The sequence below is a fragment of the Meles meles genome, chromosome 19 (assembly GCF_922984935.1).
Source record: "Meles meles chromosome 19, mMelMel3.1 paternal haplotype, whole genome shotgun sequence".
Taxonomy (NCBI): Eukaryota; Metazoa; Chordata; class Mammalia; order Carnivora; family Mustelidae; genus Meles; species Meles meles.
Genome location: NC_060084.1, coordinates 44,177,514 through 44,195,927, shown reverse-complemented (window position 1 = coordinate 44,195,927; position 18,414 = coordinate 44,177,514). Strand labels below are relative to the sequence as shown.

Sequence of the window (18,414 nt, the reverse complement as noted above, 5' to 3'; positions counted from 1 at the left end):
CTATGGAGACAGCAAAAAAAAAAAAAAAAAAGAAAAGAAATCAGTAGTTGCCAGGGTTGTTTGGGAAGCAAGGGATGATGAATAGATAGGACTTGTATGGCAGTGGAAATACTCTGTATGATCCTGTCATTGTGGATACACGTCATTACAAATTTGTCCACATCCGTAGAATGTACAACACCTTAATGTGAACCTTAATGTGAACTATGAACTTTGTGTGGGTATGAGGTGTCAACATGAGTTCATAAGTTGTGTCAAATGTAGCATTTTGGTGGGGGATGTTGGTAAGTGGAGGCTGTGGGGAGGGGACCAGGGGTTTATGGGAAATCTCTATACCTTTCCCCAGTTTTGCCACTAACCTAGAACTGCTCTAAATACTAGTTTTTTCCCCCTAAGTTTAATAGAAGTTGTCTCCAGGGAGAGAAGATGGAAAGGAGACTTATTATCACTGTACATACTTCTACACACATGAATATATGCATGTATAATACCTTTTCAAAAGTGAAAAATAGGGGTGCCTGGGTGGCTCAATTGGTTAAGCATATGCTCTTGGCTCAAGTCTTGATCTCAGTGTCCTGGGATCGAGTCCCACATCGGACTCCCTGCTTGGTGAGGAGTCTGCTTCTTCCTCTGCCTACCACTCCCCTGCTTGTGCTCTTTCTCTCTGTCAAATAAATAAGCAAAATCTTTAAAAAAAAAAAAAAAGAAAAGAAAGAAAAATTCTTGGAAAGGAGAAGCTATTTGAACAAAAAGGAGTTTAGGAAAGTGGTACTTCAGACAGCAAATTTAAAGTAGTGAAATCTTTATAATAACCATAACTGATTGGGAAATTAATAAATGAAGGAGAAAAGATTCTATTCACAAAAGCAACAAAAATATCAAACACATTTCATTGAACCTAAGAGGAGAAAAACATGCAAGATCTTTAAGAAGAATGCAGTAGACTCCCTGAAGGACAAGAAAATTACCCATTTTTTTTTTGTTTTTGTTTTTTATTACTATATAATGTATTATTAGCCCCAGGGGTACAGGTCTGTGAATCGCCAGGTTTACACACTTAACAGCACTCACCATATCACATACCCTCCCCAATGTCCATAACCCCACCACCCTCTCCCTACCCCTCTCCCCCCAGTCACCCTCAGTTTGGTTTATGAGATTAAGAGTCTCTTATGGTTTGTCTCCCTCCTGATCCCATCTTGTTTCATTTATTCTTTTCCTACCCTCCAAACCTCCAATGTTGCTTCTCGACTTCCTCATATCAGGGAGATCATATGATAGTTGTCTTTCTCTGACTGACTTATTTCGCTAAGCATAATACCCTCTAGTTCCATCCACGTCATCGCAAATAGCAAGATTTCATTTCCTTTAATGGCTGCATAGTATTCCATTGTATACATATACCACCTCTTCTTTATCCACTCATCTGTTGATGGACATCTAGGTTCTTTCCATAGTTTGGCTATTGTGGACATTGCTGCTATAGACATTCGGGTGCACGTGCCCCTTTGGATCACTACATTTGTATCTTTAGGGTAAATACCCAGTAGTGTAATTGCTGGGTCATAGGGTAGCTCTATTTTCAACTTTTTGAGGAACCTCCATGCTGTTTTCCAGAGTGGTTGCACCAGCTTGCATTCCCACCAACAGTGTAGGAGGGTTCCCCTTTCTCCACATCCTCGCTAGCATCTGTCGTTTCCTGACTTGTTAATTTTAGCCATTCTGACTGGTATGAGGTGGTGTCTCATTGTGGTTTTGATTTGTGTTTCCCTGATGCCGAATGATGTGGAGCACTTTCTCATGTGTCTGTTGGCCATCTGGATGTCGTCTTTGCAGAAATACCTGTTCATGTCCTCTGCCCATTTCTTGATTGGATTATTTGTTCTTTGGGTGTTGAGTTTGATAAGTTCTTTATAGAACTTTATCTGATATGTTGTTTGCAAATATCTTCTCCCATTCTGTCAGTTGTCTTTTGGTTTTGTTAATTGTTTCCTTTGCTGTGCAAAGCTTTTGATATTGATGAAGTCCCAATAGTTCATTTTTGTGCTTGCTTCTCTTGCCTTTGGCAATGTTCCTAGGAAGAAGTTGCTGCGGCTGAGGTCGAAGAGGTTGCTGCCTGTGTTCTCCTCAAGGATTTTGATGGATTCCTGTCTCACATTGAGGTCCTTCATCCATTTTGAGTCTATTTTTGTGTGTGGTGTAAGGAAATGGTCCAGTTTCATTTCTGCATGTGGCTGTCCAGTTTTCCCAACACCATTTGTTGAAGAGACTGTCTTTATTCCAGTGGACATTCTTTCCTGCTTTGTTGAATATTAGTTGACCATAGAGTTGAGGGTCTATTTCTGGGCTCTCTGCTCTGTTCCATTGATCTATGTGTCTGTTTTTGTGCCAGTACCATACTGTCTTGATTATGACAGCTTTGTAATAGAGCTTGAAGTCTGGAATTGTGATGCCACCAACTTTGGCTTTCTTTTTCAATATTCCTCTAGCTATTCGAGGTCTTTTCTGGTTCCATACAAATTTTAGGATTATTTGTTCCATTGAAAGAAATGGATGGTATTTTGATAGGGATTGCATTAAATGTGTAGATTGCTTTAGGCAGCATAGATGTTTTCACAATATTTGTTCTTCCAATCCATGAGCATGGAACATTTTCCCATTTCTTTGTGTCTTCCTCAATTTCTTTCATGAGTACTTTATAGTTTTCTGAGTACAGATTCTTTGCCTCTTGGTTAGGTTTATTCCTAGGTATCTTATGGGTTTGGGTGCAATTGTAAATGGGATTGACTCCTTAATTTCTCTTTCTTCTGTCTTGTGTTGGTGTAAAGAAATGCAACTGATTTCCATGCATTGATTTTATATCCTGATACTTTACTGAATTCCTGTACAAGTTCTAGCAGATTTGGAGTGGAGTCTTTTGGGTTTTCCACATATAGTATCATATCATCTGCAAAGAGTGATAGTTCGACTTCTTCTTTGCCAATTTGGAAGCCTTTAATATCTTTTTGTTGTCTGATTGCTGAGGCTAGAACTTCTAGTACTATGTTGAATAGCAGTGGTGATAATGGACATTCCTGCCATGTTGCTGACCTTAGGGGAAAAGCTCTCAGTCCGAGGTGACTTCTTATCCCCACCTGACATCATTCCCCATTTTGGCTCCACAAGACCTCGGGTTTTGAAATCAGCATCTGAGTCAGTCATGCAGCTTGTCCCAGGATGTCAGCCTTCAGAGAAATCAACAGGTACATTGGGTGCAATGTCTCATCCATGTCAGGACGGGAGGTAAAACTTCTCTTTATCTTCAAACCTCCTGAGCATTTCTCTTGTCTCTAGTGGAGCCACACAGTCAGACTGAAGCAGCTGTCAGCAGTCTTGAGTGGGTGCCTGAGTCCCTTAGTTTCCCTGCAGGGAGCACATGGCAGGGGATCCCATTTTCTCTGCTTCATTTCTGGCTTACAAAAGTACTTGGAACATCTCTTTCCTAGGCAATCACTTTGATTAGAAAGGGAAGACAAGATTTATTCTGTGTGTGTTTTTAATATATAATGTGTTCTTTCACCTAATAGTGTTTATTCCATTGGGCCTAGGTTGTGGTGGCGTGGTGGGCATCTAGAGTTAGGTGGCTATTTGTGGTCAGATAGAGACTTGGATGGTGTCTTGTCATTTGTCAGAGGTGATGTTTCCTAACTCATCAGTCTTTTCATCCAGAGAGTTACAATGAGGGCAGAGGGGAAATTCAAATGATTCCAAGGAACCTTTTATGATTTAAAAGTTAAGCTTGACTTTCTAGTTTCACTAAATGGATCATCTAGATATCTGGACATGCTGTATTTTCTCTATAGTTTCATGGGTGGTGAAGTCAGGAGAGTGTTTGGGAATTTTCCTGGATCGAAACATGTTGGTGGCTTCAAGGGGCTTGGTGTCAGGAACCCTGGGGTGAATTTCTGGAACTGCTTGCCTGTCGCTGCATGAGTCAGGTTACCCCACAGGTTTTTCCACTCCCTCCTTAGGGAATTGCTGGCAGGTAATGTTGTGCATAAAGCGGAACCCTCCTGCACTGTTGGCGGGCGTGCGGGCTGCTGCAGCCGCTCTGGAACCGAGTGTGGTGGTTCCCCCAAAAGCTAAGAATCAAACCGTAGGATCCAGCAATCGCACTCCTAGGTATTTACCCAAAGGACACAAAAATGCACATTCAGTGGGGTCCCAGCACCACGATGTTTATAGCAGCATGAACAACAATAGTGAAACTGTGGAGGGAGTCCCAGTGTCCGTTCACTGGTGAATGGAGAAAGAAGATGTGGGAGACGGATACACAACAGAACAGGACCCAGATTCCCAAAGAACGAAACCTTACCCTCTGCAAGGATGCAGATGGACCTAGAGTGGTTAAACTAAGCAAAATCTGTAAGGAAAGACAAAAACCCACTGACTTCCCTCCTCTGGAGCTTCAGAGAGAACACAGATGAACATAGTGGGGGAAGGACGACAGGCACATGAGGAGGTAGACTCAACCTTAGAGCACAAACCGAGGGTTGCTGGAGGGCAGGTGCATGGGGGGAAGGGTAACTGGGTGGTGGCTGCGGGGAGGGCACTTGCGATGAGCCCCGTTGTCTGCAGGGGAGGAATCACGAAATCCTCCCCCTGGAGCAAAGGAATGAATACTGCGTAGAAATGATCTAAAATTGAAGTCCATGAAGAAAAGAAAACATGTTGTGCTTCATGAAGAGCGAGGTAGAAATGGAGCGTTTTCCGCTCTCCTGTTCTGTAGATGATAGTTTTCAAACACCCCGGGGTGGGCTGTGCTGGTTTCTGATTGCACGAGGAGTCCTCGGAGAGCTGCAGTGAGAGGTTCAGATCTCAGAGCACGTTCACGCTCCATTGATGTGCTGCTCACAGTTTGTCCAGGTAGGAAGGTGAGTGCGGAGAACCACTACAGAAGAGGAAATGATGCGTTCACCATTCGGGAGGGAGCGTTCTGCCGCTCATGAAAGCCTTGGGCCAGTGTAATTTTGGGAGGGGTGGATCCTGGAGCTTTGCAGCAGACAGGGGAGCTCCAGGTCTGGGGAGAGCTGGCAGGGGTCCCGGAGGAGAGCGGAGTGCATTCTGCAGGAGGCTGTGGGCAGGGCTGGCCCCAGGGGTGGCTGTGTGTCCCCCTTGTGACAGTTGTGACAGGTCAGGGTGCTGAGAAGATTCCTGGCTGAGGACAGATGAGGCACAGGTGGAGAGCTGCCAGAGCACCGTTTTCTGGGCCACCAGCCTCACAACACACACAACCTCATCATCTGTCCCTGTCACTCTGGTTCAGACCTCTCTGTGTTGCCAGGCCGAGATGCTGGTTTGTCCTTTGTTCTTTGCGCGTGGGTGACATTTCAAAAGTTAGATGGTGGGAATGACGGGTGGTCGGAACATCTGTTCCTCTTTTATTTCCTGCTCTTTTTCAGTCTCTGAAGTGAATCAGACCTGCTAGTGGAAGAGGCAGTCTATGTGGTTTCTTTCTCCTGTTTTTTTTTTTTTTTTTTTAGATTTTATTTATTTATTTGATAGAGATCACAGGCAAGAGAGGCTGGCAGAGAGAGAGGGGGAAGCAGGCTCCCTGCAGAGCAGAGAGCCCAACGTGGGGCTCTATCCCAGGACCCCTGGACCACGACCCGAGTCGAAAGCAGAGGCTTTAACCCACTGAGCCACCCAGGTGCCCCTCTTTTTCCTGTTTTAATTAAACAATGGGAAAACAGTCTTCTGAAATAGTTAAAGAATTCTTTGTGGGTGTTCATGTTTTTCTCTTCCATGAACCATTTTCTGATATTAGAAATTATTTTTTAGGCGTGCCTGGGTGGCTCAGTCGTTAAGCATCTACCTTTGGCTCGGATCACGATCCCAGCGTCCTGGGATCAAGCCACGCATTGGGCTCCCTGCTTGGCAGGAAGCCTGCTTCTCCCTCTCCCACTTCCCCTGCTTGTGTTCCCTCTCTTGCTGTGTCTCTCTCTGTCAAATAAATAAATAAAATCTTTTAAAAAAAATATCTTTCCAGACTTTTTTCTTGGGTTGACTTCTAGTTTATAGTGCTGCGGTCAGAAAAGATGCATGGTATGACCTTGAGCTTCTTGAATTTGTTGAGGCTTGTTTTGTGGCCTAAGATGTGATCTATTCTGGAGAATGTTCCGTATGCTATTGAAAACAATCTGCTGTTTTAGGATGGAGTGTTCTGAATATATCTGTTAAATCCATCTGGTCCAGTGTGTCATTCAAAGCCATTGTTTCCTTATTGATTTTCTGTTACAGTTAACATCTTAAACTTATAATAGTCTAGCTTGAATTAATACTAACTTTGCCTCAGTAGTATACAAAAACTCTCTTCCTTTATAGCTCTGCCCCGCTTTTTTTAATTATTGTCACAAATTACGTTTTTATACCTGTGTGCCATCAACATAGATTTATAATTATTGCCTCATACAATTGTCTTTTAATTCATATAGGAATTAAGACAATTATAGACCAAAAATATGTGAACACTGACTTTTTAAAAAAAGATTTTATGTATTTATTTGATAGAAAGAAAGCATGAGAGGGGAGAGGGTCAGAGGGAGCAGCAGACTCCCTGCTCAACAGAAGCCTGGTGCGGGACTCGATCCTGGGACTCCAGAATCATGACCTGAGCTGAAGACAGTTGCTTAACCAAATGAGCCACCCAGGTACCTGAACACTGATTTTTATATTTATTTATATAATTATCTTAACTGGTGTTCTTTGTTTCTTCATGTGGATTCAGTTATTGTCTAGTGACATTTTAATTTCTGTCTGAAGGACTCTCTCCTGATAATTTTTTGTTGAAAACCAGAACTCCTGACATTATAATGTGGCAACACTGGAGATCATATTTGCTCCCTTCCCCTGGGTTTACTTCGGCTGCTTGTTATAGTTGTTGATACTCATTTATGACTTTTCTGAACAAATTTTAAAAAGTCTAAATTCTTTATCATATATGGCCATGGAAGTCTCTGTTCTATTGGTTTGTGGAGAACTAGTGATCAATAGAAATTTTCTTTACCTGGAACCAAAAACAATCCCCTAGTTTTTGAAGATGGGATGTGTGTGTGTGTGTGTGTGTGTGTGTGTGTGTGTGTGTGTGTGTGTGTGTGTGTGTTGGCACACTTTCAGTGCTTAAGCATTTTGCAACTAGCCTTAACTTTCATTTCCTGGTTGGACAGAGCCTGAAGGTAAATCAGAGGTGAATTTTGGGGCCTTTTCTAGAAACAACTCATAACAATACAAATAAAAATAACACAATCTTGGAATCAAGTGTCCCACGTTCTTCCCGCTGAGCCAGCCAGTTGCCCCCAAAAGTCACTTCTTTCTAAGATAATCTATAAATTCTAGGCAATCTCAATCAGAATACTAGCATCAGTTTTTAATAATAGAATTGACTAGCTCATTCTAATTCTCAGTTGGAAGACAAAAGGGTCCTGAAGAGCCAGAAAAATTTTGGAAGATAATTATGTAATGGAAGGACTTGCCTTATCAGATCCCATAAAGCTTCACATGGTATTGGGACAGTAACACAAACATAAAAGAGAGATGGAAAGAATGGTTGTTCTGTAAATGGTGTGTGGACAGCTGTTTATCCATCGGGTGGGGGGGAATGGTTACATCTCTACCTCACACCATGCTCCCTTCTGCAGCATATATACTAAAATTGGGATGATACAGGGAAGATTAGTGTGGCCATTGCACAAGGATGACATGGAAATTCATCTGTACCTTACACCGTACCCCAAAAATCAACTGCAAAGGAAATGTAAAATTCAGAAACTATTACAGAATTAGAGGAAAATAAAGAAGTGTGTATTTTTAAATTTGAAGGATAAGAATACTTTTGCATGTAAGAAACAAAATTCAGTATCCATAAAGAGATAAATGTAATTTAGTGAAAATTGAATATTTTAAAAGTCCAACAATGGGGTGCCTGGGTGGCTCAGTTGGTTGGGTGACTGCTTTTGGCTCAGCTCATGAACCTGGAGTCCCAGGATCAAGTCCCACATCGGGCTCCAAGCTCCATAGGGAGTCTGCTTCTCCCTCTGACCTTCTCTTCTCTCATACTCTCTCTCACTCTCTTTCAAATAAATAAATAAATAAAATCTTTTTAAAAAGAAAAAAAAAGTCCAATGATGCCATCCCTTCCAGCCAAGATGTGTATGTTGAAATTGAAAGCTCTGCAACCAATTCCAATTCAGGCCAAGGGAGCAGAGACTGGGGACTAATGTCTCCTCAAAACCCCCCAGGGGAGAGCTGCTCCTGGTATAGAGAGGGAAACCTGATTAGGCAAATGTATGGTGCAAAATAAAGATACTGCCTTAGTTGACACTTTTCCCACCCTTTCCACCTGCCACCCTGCCCCAAACTTCTACCATGCTCCAATTCTGCATCTCCCCAAGTGTCTCAATTTAAAACCTTGAGGAAAAGAAACATCTCATCACAGCCCGGGGAACCTGAGTAGACAAAGGTGTGCAGGAGCCTGTCCCCCACTCCTCCCATCCCACCCCACCACAGGTATCCTGCACCTGCTCCCTCTTCCAAAATCCCAAGTGCCCTCTCGGTAGCCGGCGAGATAGCTTGTCTAGCAGGGACAAGAGCCAGCTCGAGGCAAACACGTGGGGTAATCAGGAGCAGACAAGTGAGATTAGCACAGTCATTTAGGAAACAACCCTGAGACTAGAGAAAACTCAGCTACAGGAGACGGTGCACTAAGCCCTCATAAAGATATGAGAGCCCTTTAGAGAAAGAAAAACTGGGAGAAAGGATCTAATCAAGATCTAGAAGGCTGGGTGGCTCAGTGGATTAAGCCGCTGCCTTCGGCTCAGGTCATGATCTCAGGGTCCTGGGATCGAGCCCCGCATCGGGCTCTGTGCTCCGCAGGGAGCCTGCTTCCCTTCCTCTCTCTCTGCCTGCCTCTCTGCCTACTTGTGATCTCTCTCTCTGTCAAATAAATAAATAAAATCTTAAAAAAAAAAAGAAAAGATCTAGAAGGCCCTTAGTTCCCATAGCAACGCCTCAGCGTCCCTTGGTATGCAGGATTCCTTTCCAGGGGCCTGGAAAACAAAAACAAAAACACGTAAGAGGGCCATGATCCCTTCGAAATAGAAATTTTAAAATGTTCCCTCCAAAGGCAGTTCCAGATACCCACATAAAGAGAAGTTTGCTGAAATTAAAGCCGTTGGTTGCCTATAAGAGAAGCGCTGCGCCCAGAACTGAGGTAAACTGTAGAACATTGAAGTGGCTGCAAACCCTGGGACCCTACTGACAAATTATATGAATTAAATGCAAAGTCCTGGGGCACCTGGGTGCCTCAGTGGGTTAAAGCCTCTGCCTTCGGCTCAGGTCATGATCCCAGGATCCTGGGATCGAGCCCCACATCGGGCTCTCTGCTCCACGGGGAGCCTGCTTCTCCCTCTCTCTCTCTGCCTGCCTCTCTGCCTACTTGTGATTTCTCTCTGTCAAATAAATAAAATATTAAAAAAAAATAAGGCAATTGTGCCTTCTCAGTAAATGCAAAGTCCTGCTGCCTGCCACCTCTGTGCTCTGACTGCTGGTTAGAAATGTGCAGTTTGCCTCTGGGCTTGGTTTTGTAAAGAAGGGGCCGTTGCACCATAAGCGTCTGTTTGATCTTATTCATTAAAGTCTTCACTGTCCATTTCCTTTATTTTATTATTTTTGATTTATTGGCCCATTGATAATGAGACCTGCTGTCAGGTCTTGGAGTTCAGGGGTCATAACACCTGGAGGAGGACAGAGGGTCTCCAGCGCTGAGTGCAAATCTCCTAGAAGATTCAGCCAACAGCCTAAAAGAAGATTGCACAGTCAGAGAGTGCCTGGGTGGCTCAATCGGTTGGGTGCCTTGGCTCGGGTTGTGATCCTGGGGTTCCTGAGATAGAGCCCCACGTCAGACTCCCTGCTCAGCGGGGGTTCTACTTCTCCCTCTCCCTCTGCCCCTCTCCCTGCTAATTCTCTCTCTCTCTCTCTTTCACTCCCTCAAAAAAATAAAAAACAAAAAAATAAAAAAAAAATAAAATAAAATAATAAAAAAATAAAAAATAAAAAAACAGAAGATGATGATGATGATGATGAAGAAGAAGAAAAAGATGATGAAGAAGATGAAGATTGAAAGTCCGGGTGAGTTGCCCAGAGCAAGCATTCCTGCCAGGAATCCCGCAAGAAGCCTGTTACTCTTTGTAGGTATGTTGGCCGCAAACACTTTTTATTGGTCAACGAGAGGTGAGCCCGCCTCCTTTGCACATCCATTGGCTAAGAGCTCTGTCTATATTTGAGATACCTGCATTCTTCCTTCCTTTCCCTGTGTTGCTTTAAAACCGAGTCCAGTGTATTTAACCGTGTCTCCCATTGACCACTGTTTCGGGAGGCCTGCCTCCAAGTGAAAGCACAGGCAAACGCGAGGCCGGAAGAAGCTGGACAGGCAGGTGGCGTTGAACGTGGTTCCAGAGCTTTACGTTGTGCTGGCAAGAGATCGCCGGACGTGGGATGCTTGGGGCCCGCGCGGCGTGAAGTCCTCTGGGTCAGCCCTGCATGCCTGGGAATTCGGCAGTCATGTTGGGGAGGGTCCCAACTCGGGCTCTAAGTCCAAGCGGTAAACCTGCAGCTCTTTCTGCTTTCCAACCGGACTTGGTGAACACCTGTGCAGAGACTGATTTGCAGGGTTTCCCACCTCCGACTGGCAGGGTCTTCATATTAAAAGGAAAAGAGGGCATTTTCCAGCCCACCTGGGTAAAATGCCCTTTTATTTTCTGGCAGGGTTGGTTTTTTTTTTTTTTTTTTTTTTAAGATTTTATTTATTTATTTGACAGAGAGCACAAGCAGGGAGAGGGGCAGAGGGAGAGGGAGAAGCAGACTCCCCACTGAGCGGGGAGCACGATGCTGGCAGGGCTGGATCCCAGGACCCTGAGATCAGGACTTCAGCAGAAGGCGGATGCTTAACTGACTGAGCCACCCAGGCGCCCCTTGGCAGGTGTTTTTTGCAGGATGCCCTCTGTGAAGCCTTGGCGGATGGATTCAAGTTTATTAAATGAATAAATTCCTGGTTAAGAGTGCATTGATACCATGGCGCCCCAACCTTTAAAAAAATCCAATTCTTGTTAGCTGTGTTATTTAGTGGAATGTCTGTGATAAGGACAGCCAGTTACAGTGGCTTTGGGGATTTTATGTTGTTGATGAAACCAACTTTTAGTTCTGATTGGCCTAGGCTTCATAAAATTTATTTTGAGAAATTGCTGTGAAAGACACAGCAAGTTACTTTGGAATTTTTTTCTTTTAAGGGAAAATAAGTTCCTGACTTTGGTACTTTACTATTAGTAATAATTCCCCAGTTTCTTTCATATTTTATTTTCTGGGCAGATGTACATAGTTTTTGTAGAAAGAACAACCAGTTAAGGAGGTTTAGGGATTTTTGTTTTGTTTAAAAACTATAACCCTGGTTTGATTCTTTTAGTAATAGGTAATAGCACTACCTTTCCAAATCCTTTAAAATGTTTCTCAGGGGATCTTTAATTTTGTAGGATTTATTTCATAGCTTTGGATGAGAGACCTCACATAGGCTTAGGTCCCCATGCCAAATGAAATTTTATCCTTGGGTATGTTGCATTTTCTTCTTTGACATGCATCAGTTTAGAAGTGTGTTTAGTTTTCCGAGTTTTCATTTTCTCCCTTTTCTTCTTCAGTGTCCAGCTTAGAACAAATACTGACAGAAAAGAATAATGAGGGATTTGGAGAGATACTTTTTACTTACCACTGAGATTGATTTTTAGTCATTGTGCATCAGGCACAGGCCTGGGAGGCCAACATTGAGTCCCAGATCTAACCTTTATTAGCTGTCTGACCTTGAACTCACCCATAAGCTTCTCTGTGGCTTTGATTCCTCATGGGGAAAATGGTAGCCTCCAGAGTGACTGGCTGCCAGGTTCACATTGATGATCCAGGGGAAGGGCCTGGCCTCCATCCCTCCTCGCTGCTCCAGGCTTTGCCTTGTTAATTGAAGAAATACTGCTATAAACACATCCTGGAGGTGTGTCTGGCTTTTACCCTCCTAACGGTTTATGGAGAAACCCCTTCACATTTGCAACTGCTTCCTCCGATGTCTGTCATTCCTAACCCACCTGACTCGATCTCGTGTGATCTTAATTGTGTGTGTTTGCATAGATAGAATTTTGGCTTACCTGTCTCTTCAGAGTCTGATTGCCCCCACCCCCTAATCCAGGATGTGGAGTTTCTCTGGACTCCTTCCCAGCCCATCCTAGACTCCTGTGCTGTTCCGCCTCCCTCCCCATCACTGCAGCTTTATTGCTTAAACATTTCATAATGGACATCCCTTCCTGACTTTGTATTATGTTAAATTATATAGAGTTACTCTCTGGGTGTCTGTGCTGTATTACTGTTCATGGAGGCAGGTGGGCCTAGGTAAGAATTTCCCTTCTGTTGCTGAAGGAGGGGGTCACAAAGAATTGTTGAGCAGAGATGGGGAGACACTGGGATGATGTTTCTTTAAGGGTTGCCCTAAGGAGGGGCAGGCTGAACTTCCTCAGGCAAATCTCGTTTTTATTCTTTTAGGTCTGAATTGTGGGGAAATCTTGTAGAGATTGAAGAGGTAAGACTAAGCCTTCAACATTCACATTGAGAAAGGCACAGGAGAGGGCTGCAATTTGGGCTGGCAAAATGGTAGACAGGTGGACAACAAGAAAATATAACCCAGAGGGAGAAGAGAAAATACCCTTCGGAGATCAGGGCAAAATCCCAAAGTGTCTCTTTCCCCATGGTTATCATCAGGATGTGGATTCCCCTCCCAGCTCCACCCCTGCAGTGCCAGTGAAGGACCGCGGAGCTGTGGGGATGAGGGTGTGATAGGTCCATTCAAATGCACATCCAGATACAGGCGTGGCACCTCCTGGCCCGCTGCGCCACTGGGTAAGTTCAGTGCTTTTCCGTGCAGAGCATATCTTTATTTTCAGTTGACACATCAGTCTATATGGTACCTGCTGGTTTGGTTTTGATCTCATGTCATGGTGATAATTGAGACAGTGACCCTTAACACTTTAAAATTCTTCAGCTTGGGGTGCCTGGGTGGCTCAGTGGATTAAGCCACTGCCTTCCGCTCAGGTCGTGATCCCAGCATCCTGGAATCGAGCCCCACATCGGGCTCTCTGCTCAGCAGGGAGCCTGCTTCCCTTCCTCTCTCTGCCTGCCTCTCCACCTACTTGTGATCTCTGTCTGTTGTCTGTCAAATAAATAAATAAAATCTTTTAAAATAAAAAAAAATAAAATTCTTCCGCTTGCGGGTATGTGCTTGGGAGATAGTTTTTTATTGTTTTTTTTTTTTTCTTTTAAAAGATTTTATTTATTTGACAGTTAGCGAGCCAGTGAGAGAGCACAAGCATGGGGAGCAGAAGGGAGAGGGAGAGGGAGAAGCTTCCTGCTGATGACCTGAGCTGAAGGCAGACGCTTAACTGGCTGAGCCCCCCAGGTGCCCCTGGAATGTATTTTATCCCTACACCATTTCTTGATTCAGACAGACTAGCTGTGTTTCTAGTGCTTAGTAGCCACATATGATGAGTGGCTGCGTCATCAGACAGCACAGCTCTAGGGAATGATTTTATGTCTGCACTCCACCTCTCTTCCTGCCTCCTTTATTCTCACGGACCTCCACACCCCTGGAGCCTGTGACTCCTGCCTGTTTCCTCTCTTACCATTTGTTGCATTCCTTTTCTGATACAGAGACTCATTTCCAATCTTAATATTCTGCCCTGATTTCTTCTGTCTTACTTTCCTTTGAGAATCACAGTTTATTTTTTTCTTTTATCCCCCATCTCAGTCTTTCCCCATAAGACGTGGCATGCTTTTTTGTCTTGGTTGGGCATTTATTTGCAGTTACTTACTAATAATTATTTTCTTTGTCTCATCGGTTACATTAGACACTTTCCCCATTTTTTTCACAGATCTTTCTTGACAGATCTCCAGATTAATTTTAGAGTTAAACTGGAAAACTGGAATGCATGCATTTAGAGGTGTGTAGCACCCCTTATGCTTATGTTTCTGCCTTGATTTTTAAAATAGCATATATAGCTATACATATATTTTAGAATATAAGATCTCTTAACTATTGCTTTGCTTGTTGACTATGTTTAATAATTATTTTTATATCTTTTACACCTTTTTATATCTTTTCTGTGTGTTTTAGGGTTTCCATTAAACTAATGTTAAATTTTGTGTTTTTTTTTAAATGAAAAATAAATATTTATTTTAAAAAATTTCTACTCGAGTGGATATTTTTACCTAGGAAAGTCCATAAAAATGGGCATATTAGTGATGTTCCTTCCTGTGCTATAATGGAATGTTATCAGGAAACAGGGTGTCGGATATCAGGGAGGGTAGAAAGTAGGGGTTCTCGGAGTGCCAGGGTCCTGGGTTTTCTGGAAGGTCTCCGTGGGTCTGGTGGTTGGGCCTGTCACTACCTGACAGAGCCCTGCCTCAGTGGTACCTTTAATTTGTAGACATGATGCTGTCAATGCTCTTTCAGCATCTTGGAGGTTTTTATGTTTGAGGAGTTTCCAGAGAACCCTCTACACCCAGGGTTCAAGTCCCTTCTGGTCTTTAGTCCCTCCCCCTGAACTGGTGTTAGAGTAGAGCCCAGTGTGCGCCTTGGACCTGCAGCATCAGTGTTACCTGGAAACATATTAGCAATGCAGATTCTCAGGCACCACACAGACACTGAATTAGAAACTCGGGGGGAGGCCCAGCAGTCCATGTTTACTAAGCCCCCAATATGGGTCTGTTGCAGCAGCTTTCGAGAAGCCTTGTACCAGACGATGTTTGAGTTCATGCTGACTCAGTCACAGACGCCGGAGTCTACTCACTGCAATCCCTCCTACCCAAAGTCTGTCTTCCACAGGCTCTGCACTTCCTGGCTTTTGCTTCTCGTGAGTTCTGGGGTGTGTACATCTGTGTCTGTGAGGCCGTGGGAGAAGTGGCCCGGGCCGGAGTAGGCATGTACTGCTGCGGGCAGTAATAACGTGTTCAGAAGGGGGCGAGGAGCTGTGTTTGTGTCTGACTAATACAGCTCCTCGCCTGCTTTGTCTTTCCTCCATCTCCTGCTGACTTCACAACCTGACTGCAGCTTGTGCAAACATCTCTACTGAGTGGCGCACAAATATAAGTATTTGCGTGAACACGTACAGTCTACATATGTGGGTCCGCACCCCTTACAGGATCGTTTATTTATCCATCACTACGACTCTCTGTGATTCCTCTACCTTATTTTCTGTCACTGTATCCATCTCTACTTGAATGTATATGAAATAGTTTATTATACTGATATACAAGTATTATGTTTACTTTGTGTTTTTTCTCTCACTGTGGAGCCTCCTGCCTGTTGGAGTTTCAGTGTGGGATCAGTAGGTCCCTTTGGGAGGCCCTAGCTTCTCCCTGACCTCTCCTGCGGGACTGCCTTCTCTGGCTCTTTTGGAACAGAAGGTGTTGCCTGCCACCCTGTGGCTGCAGGTGACATAGCAGAGGTGTGGGCAGCGATCTCTTACCCTTGAACCTGAGTTTCCACATGAGTAGATTTAAGGACTCTGTGTCTTTCTTTTTCTTTCTTTTTTCCCCTCTTCCTCCCTCCCTCTTTCTTTCTGTATTACCTTTGTTTCTTTTTTAAAGATTTATTTGTTTGACAGAGAGACAGTGAGAGAGGGAACACAAGTAGGGGGAGTGGGAGAGGAAGAAGCAAGTTTCCAGCTGAGCAGAGAGCTCCAGAATCTTGGGATCATGACCAGAGCTGAAGGCAGACACTTAATGACTGAGCCACCCAGCACTGCCCCCCTTCCTCTCTCTCTCTCCCTTTCTCTCTCTCTCCCTCCCTCCTTCTCTCTCTCTCTCTCTTTGTGTGTGTGTGTGTGTGTGTGTGTGTGTGTGTGTGTGTGACAGGATTGTGCTCATTTCCCTCATCGCTTATTTACTCCCCATTTGTCTGCTCCTCATTTGCCCATCACCTGCTGTGCCCATCCCACAAACATATCCACGTTCTCCCCCAATCTGTGTGCAGGATGGGAAAGGCTCTCCACTTTTTATTCAATGTCAACCCCTGAATATACCTTCCAGGGGTATCTGTCATCTTCCAATCTAGCCGCAATCCTTGTGTGTACACCTCCCCAAAGACCGTCTCTCTGTAATGATTCTGTGCACAAACTGCCCTCCTCCGTGCCTCCTGCATCCCCGTAAGTGTTCCACCCCCACCCTCATCTGATTATCCTACTTTTATGTTAGTTTTCTGACCTGAAAGGTGATACTAGCTCCTTTGTTTTCGGCCTTAATTTCTAGGTCATAGATTACTTTCAGGCTAAATTCTCACAGAATTCAGAGAAATACGTTATTTACTAGATTACCAGTTTATTATAGACAGATAATACAGGAACAGCCACATGGGAGAGATGCATAGGGGAGGTACAGGGAAGGGTCACAGAGCTTTCATACTGAGCGCACCACTCTCCCCAAATCTCCCATCAACCTGGAAGCTCTCCAAACTCCCATTGTTTTGGGTTTTTATGGATGTTTTGTTACACAGGCATGATTAAGTCATTGGCCACTAGTGACTGATTCAACCTCCAGTCCCTTTTCCTTCTCTGAAGGAAAGAAAGGGGAGTAAGTTCGCAGAGTCACAGCATCACCTGACCTGCTGTTATATTATGTTTGCCTTTTTAAGGTAACCTATCGGCCTGGGTCTCTCTTCAGTGTGTACACACATGTCTACACGCAGGGATCTGGATTATCTCAGGATCCCACCTCCAACCATCTCCCACTCCCTGCACCTCCAGTCCCTTCTCTAACGTTCTCAGTTCTTCCATTTCATGTTTCCTCTTCACAGCCCCATGCCTGATTTTGGTTCTTATTGAGTTCTGTCAACAAGCATTCCACATTCATGGATATAAAACCCTCTGTGAGCTGTGCCACCAGACTGGAATAGGGCACAAGGCTGATCCTTCCTGAACATCATCCTATTGGGGTAGGCTGATGCTAACATGCAAACTTTTTTTTTGAACTTTTCCAAGTAAAGGGATATTGGAAGAGATTCTGGAGTGGAATGTGAAGACTCAAGAGTAGTCTTTGAATATTTGCATCATCATGATAGGTCTGGGAGGAACTTTGTGGGTGGGGTTTGGGAGGTTATCAGATATCAGGGAATTGTGGATATTAAGGAAGTCAGGAAAGAAAGGATAACTCACAATGCAACAATTCTGGATAAGCTCCCAAAGGCCTCTTTCTGGCTACTTAATGCCAGAAGCCAGGCCCTCACTTCCTATCAAGACTACAAGTCAATAACTGCCAATGAGGTCCATATAATGTCAGATCTATTCATGCCTTTCCTACAGCTGGGACTTTGAGGACAAAATATAAGGGGGCACCAGAAAAACTCAGTAATCAAGATAAACATTTTGAGGTAGTATCTTTGAAAATAAAAATTAATGCAAAAAAAATTCATGGTGAACAAAACTGTCAAGTTCTGCTTCCTCTTCACACCCCATGTCCCCACCTCCCAACCACAACCCTGGTAAATTTCCTCTAAGTGGCACCTGTCACCTAGCTCCCAATAAAACAAAACAAAACAAAAAACCCAGGGATTTCTGGATGAAGTCACAGTTTCTCATCACACTACTACTTCTACCACCAGGGGGCCGTTTGCTCTTGGCCTCAGTCCTCCTTCCCCATCCACAAATATCTCCGAGATAGAGGACCAGACCCATCCACCGCTACGCAGGGAGTTAGCCCAAGCCAATCCCGCTCTCCTACAAAATAGCCTTGACGTTCCCTGTGCGAGCTGGCGCACCAAGGCCGGTGTCGCTCCTATCCCGGAGTCCCAGCAGAGCGTCACTCCACGGCTTCGTCCCCGAAGAGCTTTGCCCTGAGCCGCGCCCACTCGCGCCAATCTGGACCCTGGTTTCTGCTCCTGGAAGGGCACAAAGGGCGGAGCTTTGGCATGGGTTACCCTAGCTCACCTGCGCTGCTGAAGATCAGCGCGCAGTCTGTCCACCCGCCTCCGTAACACCGGTGGAGCGCCAGGACCACATTTTCTAGAATCCTCGGGCATTTCTGCGACTCTCATGATCCGCGAGATCTCATTGGCCCTCGGAGGAAAAACATGCACAGCTTGCGGTCTGGGCATCTTAACAGTGAGCTCCTAAACTTCATAGTATGAGACGTGCAGACGTCAGAGTCACCCTGCCACCGAAACCTCTCCATCCCAAAGACTACACTTTCCAGGGGCCCGCGCGGCCACTTCCGCTGTCCGTCGCGCTCTCCTTACTGTGGCGTTGACGTGACAGGAGCGCTTCCGGTTGGTGGGTCCCGCCCACTCGCTAGTTGGCTTCT

General features: G+C 44.5%; 1 pseudogene; it reads left to right on the top strand.

Moving 5' to 3' along the window:
- The first annotated feature begins 7,660 nt into the window (after positions 1-7,660).
- Positions 7,661-7,758, top strand: LOC123931932 (annotated as a pseudogene).
- The last annotated feature ends 10,656 nt before the right edge of the window (positions 7,759-18,414 follow it).